Source organism: Notolepis coatsorum (genome assembly GCF_963971535.1).
Source record: "Notolepis coatsorum genome assembly, chromosome: 3".
Lineage (NCBI taxonomy): Eukaryota > Metazoa > Chordata > Actinopteri > Aulopiformes > Paralepididae > Notolepis > Notolepis coatsorum.
Genome location: NC_140167.1, coordinates 85,304,013 through 85,311,512, shown reverse-complemented (window position 1 = coordinate 85,311,512; position 7,500 = coordinate 85,304,013). Strand labels below are relative to the sequence as shown.

Sequence of the window (7,500 nt, the reverse complement as noted above, 5' to 3'; positions counted from 1 at the left end):
TGGGCTAAGACCAGGTTAGTCTAGGTCTATGAGCTAAGACCAGGTTAGTCTAGGTCTATGTGACCCCATTAGGCTAGGTCTTCAGGCTAAGAGCATGTTAGGTTAGGTCTATGTGATCAGGTTAGGCTAGGTCTATGAACTAAGAACCTAACTTATATCACGCGACATGGGCTGGCATGGTCAGAGTAACACCTAACACACCTACAGCACAGGCCTAGAGAATAGTCTCACCTAACCAGAGCTCAACGGACAACACGCCAGCAAACACAACACACCTGCAGTAGAACAGGTCTATAACCACGACACAGTAGAACAGCTCTATAACATATAGAAACGTCAGAGGCTATTCACAATATTCAGGTCTCTCGCCAGACAATGAACATTTACCCAGAAAGGCAACGATCACCCCGATCTCCGGACTGAGATGCTCCGTATTGTCTAACAGGCACCTGGTGACCTACTGAGAAGAACACAGGCTGCTCACACCTGCCTATCTACAACCGTTTGAGACAATGACACACGCCTGAGAGGACACAGTAATACTATAATAGCCAGGTCTGTACTGTATGGGGCAGAGATATACTCACCGCTATTACCTGACACAAGATAGAAGGTAACACTATTATTCACAGCATGCAATTATGACAACGGCAGACAATGAGAAGCACCCCACTGTAGTAGGACGTATTTGTACAGATGCACACGATTAGATAAGATTGGATTAGATTCAAATGTTATTGTCATCATAGAGTACAAGTACAGTACAGACAAAAAGAAGTTTGGCATCCAACCAGAGTGCAAATGTAACAGTAAAGTGTGATGGTAATATGCAATGTAGTTATTCAAATATATAAAATATAGACTAGACTAGTACTGGGTAGTAGTGCAGATGTATGTACCGAGTAATATGAGAGTAATGTAATATTATTTAATATGTACAGGTATAAAGTAGGGGTGGACGGTATAAACGGTATACGGTATAAACGGTATGAATTTGCTCTACGGTATGGATTTTGCCTATACCGTGTAACCGGTAGTGCAGCTCTAAAATAGCAATGACGTCATGTAACCACAGCGCGACTATTTCACTCGCATTTGCCCCTAAAAATAGATAGAATTAGTCATAGATAATAGATATGTGCGAACTGGAAAAAGTTATTTAGGAGGCTTCGCGCAGTGCCAGCCCCTCCCGCACGCATGTAAACACGGGTCTACTAGTAGTCTAGTGGGACGGGACGTCTCCCTGAGCTAACGTTAGCTTAGCTACCGTTACAAAATGACCCAGTCAACTATTCACTTTTAGTTTAATACATGATGAGGCATTGTCTAACCGAACGGTATCTAGTCGGCCAGCTACCGATAGCTCCTGACATCAACAAACGCTCCATCAAGTCTAGTAGAGAGTAGACGTGTATGATAGCTCCGTTAGCCGTTAGCTCACGTTAACGCAAGTTAGTTCACCGTTCAAAACGAAATGTCCCATTGAACTAAATAATTCACTGAGGCGTTGTATTAACGTTATATATCCGGCTAGCAGTAGCTACAGATAGCTCCTGATATCAATGTCTTATAACACTGATTCGATGCGTATTCGAGCTGAGGGCTTGCTGAGCACAGTTAAGTAACGTTATGCCAATAGGGTCCAGGTGCAGCGCCGGAGAATCCTGGCCGTAGCTCTGCTCGAGGCTACTCGAGTATAGGTCCAGATGCAGCTCTGGAGAATCCTGGCCGTAGCTGGAGGCTACTAGAGTACACACAGACAGTGGAGCTTGTTGCGTGGTGGCGATGTCTCGCAGATAATACAAGTACAAGTCTAATTATATAATATATATATTTTATAAAAAAAAATAAAAAATATTATATAAAATAAAAAAAAATTTTTTATCAAAAACGATGATACCGTGATATATACCGTTACCGTCTATGCTTCAGATTATACCGGGATATAAATTTTAGACCATACCGTCCACCCCTAGTATAAAGACACTATAATAAATCATACTGGCCAACAGCGTAACTAGTAAGAGTAGGTAAGCAGATATAGATATAGTATCTACAGGTATGTAAAAAGGATTATATGCAGGTATGTACAGATAGATATATATATACAGTAAGAATATATATATATATATATATATATATATATATATATATATATATATATATATATGGTATATACAGCATATACAGTATACAGAACATTCACACAGGCTAATTACTGTAAGCTAATCATGCTTGCTTGGAACAATGAACAACACCCTAGAAAGATACAGTAACAAAACCTGGGTGGAGTTACCCTGTTGCTAATCTCACAGAATACAAGACGCTCACCGCTCCTTCTGTGTTCATTCCAAATACAACTCTGATCAATGTGTATCTTTATTTAGTCTGATAATTGAGCGCTTCTTCTTGTTCTAATTACGGCCTGGCTGAGAGGCCCTCTGCCTTTAATTGTCCGCGTTTATTTGCTGATGCTGTGGTAGAGAGAGAGAGAGAGAGAGAGAGAGAGAGAGAGAGAGAGAGAGAGAGAGAGAGAGAGAGAGAGAGAGAGAGAGAGAGAGAGATAGAGAGAGAGAGAGAGAGAGACCACAGCCTTTATTTAGCACATGTAGTTGGGTCAAGAACCAACATTCCGTGACCATTCTCTGGCTAAGATGTTTTGATGATTGATTTGACTTCTATGGACCTTTTATAAAATATTTAGCCCCCGTGTCCCTCCGAAAAATCCCGGCATTTTTTGTCAGATGGCCAAATCCAAAATACCTGCTGACGCCATCTTGAAAAATTAACTTTTGATCCAGAGCACCTAGAATCATGTATGAATACACTTTTTTGTGTAAGTCAACCATGACGATTCCAATTCTGACATCAGTTTGACTCTATGACCCAATTTGACCCAGAAATCCAAGATGGCCACCATATAGTAGAGCGAAAATGTAACTTTTAATGTCAAAACCAATTTTACCATGGTACTGCTGTACTTTAAACAAACTGCCTTCATAAGGATCTCAGCAAAATAATTGATGAATGTACAGTATGATAAGATAACTAATTATACTTCAAAATATGCTCTCTTAAATAGCTGTAACTTGAACAGATTAACAATGAAACAATTTTTTTTTTTTTTTACTTAATTTTTTTTTTACTTTATAGCATTTTCAGCTTTTTATGGCCACGCAGGACCGATTGAGTGAGAGAGGGAGAATGGGAGGAGAGGTAGGGAAGACATGCAGCAAATGGTCGCCGGGACTGGGAAACGAACCCGGGACGACCGCTTCGCGACTCAGCACGCTATGTGGTGTGCTACTGGAGCGCCCCAACAATGAAACCACTTTAAACATGTCATGATCAGTCCGAATCAGAGCATTCTGCCTCACTAGATTCTGAATCATCAGATTCCAATGAATCACCCCTCCTCCTCCATACATCATCATCTCCCTTCTCATCATCATCCTCCTCACTCTCCTCTTCCTCACTTTCTTCAGCTGGCCCTGGTGCAGGTAGATGTGTTGGGAGAGCAGGTCGTGTGTGGCGGACAGGGCGACAGCGACCACCCACCAGCTCCCAGCCATGTCCGAGTGGCGAAGGGTGTTGCTTCAGGGAGGGGTGGGGCACTAGATATGCCAAGTAGTTGGCACGGAGGCAGTGTTGGCGTAGGCTATCTGCATCTGGAGGGAGATGGATGAATGATTTGTTCTTCATTCTCTTCCACTTTGTGGCACGGGCCTCAGCCATGGTGCTACTCTTCTTGTCGCCATAAATAACATGTCGTGTGAACTCGAACAGCTCCTCTAGCACCTCCTCCTCAAGGTCAAGGCTATCTCCACACCGCGAGAGCAGCCGTCGTGCCATAGGGCTCTTTGCCACCTTGTCATACACCGACGACTTACCCTTGTCATAGAAGCCTGAATTGGCATCACAACCTGTAATGCAGTGTAGCTGCACAATACAATCTGCCATCTCCTCAGTAACCAGGCCACGGCAGAAGACCGTGTTCTGCTTTCTCTTGACGCAGAGCATACCGGGCAGCTGTTGAGAGATGACCGCTGCCATGACATAGGCATCGGTGTCGGCTGCATCAATGACCACAGGGCCACTGTAGCCTGACTCACGTAGAACTGTGTAAGCAGAGAAGAGGATGGTGTCAGCCTCAGACTGGTCAAAGCTGTAGTTCTGCATTGGTTGCTGGGTTGACAAGTTGGTGCAGTGGGAGCCAACAGAGTAGACGATCTCTGTATCTACACCCTGTGCAACAAGGTCAGTCAGATAGCTGCATATTACTTTTTGTAGCCGCTCCTTGTTGCTGACGCTACACAGCAGTGTTTTGAACTCTCTGGCAGAGGGGAAGGGGTCGCCCAGCTTCATGTAGGTGTTGGGGACATGTACCTTACCTTGTACCAGCAGGTCTCGCTCATCATCTTTAGTTGAGTATGCTACGTCGTACGGGTCATTTACACAGAAAATACGGTCAGCATCACCATGGCGGGCAAGGATGATGGATGATACCTTGTGGACATAGTCCAACCACTTGTATGGGGTGCCATCTTGTGTCTGCCGATCTTCTGCTGATGGGGTTGCCATCCTCCAGATCATGCCCATGTCGACAAGAGCGGTGTAGGGTTCTTGCAGATCTACAGATTGGAGAGAAAGCTTCTGAATGAGCTTGCTCTTCTGTGTCTTCCTATATGTGCCATTGGAGTTGAATAAGGCCACACATTCCTCGACAACACGATGTTCCAGCAACTCTGAGAGATTCACAAGTTGACTGACCTCAACCAGGTCGATCACTGCCTTGAGAGCACTCCGCTCCATCTCAGCAGCTCTTGCTTTGAGTTCCTCCCCGGGCTTCTCCATGCAGGGCTGCTTGGCAAATGTCAAGCGTTTGCTCAGAGGGACGGGTGCATGGAGGGAGGTTTTCTTACTGAACACTCGGTCTTGCAAGAAGCTGGTCAACTTCTCCTCTCCCACAGCATAGGCTGAGTTGAAGTCCGCGATGAGTTCATCAGAGGCAGGCATGGCTGACTGTAGGGTGCGGAGGGTGGGTGAGGCTGGATCAAATGGGAAGGAATCAAACTCATGCATGCATGCGACCAGATCCTGCACACGCTGCTCATCTTCTCTCATCCTTTTTGGACCACATTCTATGTGCTTCCTCTTGGCTTTTTTGTGTGTGGCCAGGGCATTGTGAGCCACCCGGATCTTGGCCAAATTGTTCACATTTCTGGAGTGCACCAGCAGCTGCTTCTCAGTCTGGAGGATGGGGAGCCAGCCAGACTTCATTTTGCTGCCCTTGTTCATTGTACACTCGATCCACATGTCCCAGGCCATGTTGGAGTAGGGGTTGCCTGTGATGGACTGAGTGAAGTCAGTACGAAGGAAGGTGACCTGATCAGCAGGGAGAGCTGTCAGCATTGCCCAGAAGTCAGGCAGCATACCTATTGTTGTCGTACACTACCATCCATGGCAGCATGGCACGCAGAGAGCTGACATACTCATCCAAGTTGCAGATATGTACTGCATGCACATTCTGCATGAGTGCATCCGTCATAGACAGGAAGTCCCTCCAGTAGTCCGCCATGTCACTGGCCTCCACCTGGGTGAATAAATTGGTGATGAGGCTCTCGAGGTCAGTATCATCCTCCAGTGCCGCATGTGCAGCTGCACGGGGTTCTTGGGAGAGACTCATATCTCTCAGAATCTCAAGGTTCTCCCTTGTCTCATCAGCCAGGTTGGGCATGAGCCTCCCCTTTACCAGCTGACTCATGAGTGCCTCATAGATGAGCCTCAAGCAACGCAGCCCCCTCTTGTAATGCTTGCCTTTCAGTGCACGGTCGACGGAGCCCTCTGCAATAACTCCTCCTGCCACAAGTACATCTCCTAGCTCACTCCCCTTGTAGCGCTTGTAGATAGCGCTCATCATCACACACTGTGTATGGAAGGGACCAATAAAGGGTACAATGCCATGGTACTTGTTTGGGTTCTCGGCCTTGAGCAGAGTGATGAGGACGTACACAGGATGATCTCCCACTAAGAAGGCGAAGGGCATGTGCTTAGTTGCGATGATGGTAGACAGCTTCTCCATGATGTCATTCACAACTGACTTGTTGGGCGGTTTATTGTAAGATGTATGAAAATAAGCCTTGCTCTTCCTCTGCTCCATATTCAAGCCAGCGTGAAACCCATTGTATGCACGCACGTACGCACACACACATGTGCACACGCACGTATGCGCACACACACACACACACACACTCGCAGTCTATTGAAGAAGAAAGCCTGGATGAGCGAGGTCAACAGGAGTTCTTCATGTCAAGGAATGGCGAGATGGCGTGGTCCAAGATACCTTTTGAAACAGAAGGCTGAGCACAAGCTCAGAACATCATCAAAATAACTCGTGAAAGAAACAGCTTTCGAACACAACACAAGGGTTAACAAACCCCAAACACAGGGCTACAATGACTATATTAGCTAACTAGTTGTTGTTGCTAGCTAGCTAGCTATTGGGAAAGTTGTTAGTCTGAAGCCCTGCCCAAACACCAAATCTTACTTTCCCATTCAAAAGTTACATTTTCGCTCTGCTGTCTCTTTCTACATTTTTGCTCTACTGGATGGTGGCCATCTTGGATTTCTGGGTTAAATTGATGTCATAGAGTCAAACTAATGTCAGAATTGGAATCGTCATGGTTGACTTACACAAAAAAGTGTATTCATACATGATTCTAGGTGCTCTGGATCAAAAGTAAATTTTTCAAGATGGCGTCAGCAGATATTTTCGATTTGGCCATCTGACAAAAAATGCCGGGATTTTTCGGAGGGACACGGGGGCTAAATATTTTATAAAAGGTCCATAGAAGTCAAATCAATCATCAAAACATCTTAGCCAGAGAATGGTCACAGAATGTTGGTTCTTGACCCAACTAATGGGGCAGACAATAACAGGCTAGACAGAGTTTTGCACATTTGACCTTTAACCCCGGAAGATAACCTCAAACCTAAAAATCTAATTGTATTCAAGCCTAAACACCAATGATAAAAAGCACAAGAGCTATTTTGTTGTTATGTCTCCCGAGTGTCATGGATGTTCAGGTGTCACCCCGCCCACCGCCTTGGCACGGCCTGTGTGTGAACACCGTAGCTCTCGCAGCTTCCATTCAAATCTTTTCAAATTCGCTGTGCATATTCATGACCCCCCGACGAAGAAACCTATTGATTTTGGTGACCCTTTGACCTTTCCTCTACTGCCGACATCAAGCCAAACATTCATATCCTGCTTGTTGTGAACACGATAACTGGAATAGCTTCTAATCTTTTCAAATTTTGCGGTGCACATTCAGGAACCCTATAGGATGAACTCCACTGTACACACCACCATCGGACCAACATTTTCTATATTCAAATGTGTGCATCTCCTGGTCTCATTTACACCACACTTGACAAATATGTTTGGCTTAGCATAAGCAAGGAGGCCTGTCACGTTATGAGTCATCTGCCCTCATGGTG

The 7,500-nt window shown here is 45.2% G+C and overlaps 1 protein-coding gene across 1 annotated transcript in view; it reads right to left on the bottom strand.

Annotated features, from left to right (window-relative positions):
• Positions 1-7,500, bottom strand: part of LOC311226196 (glypican-1-like) — a 118,069-nt gene that overhangs the window by 109,260 nt on the left and 1,309 nt on the right.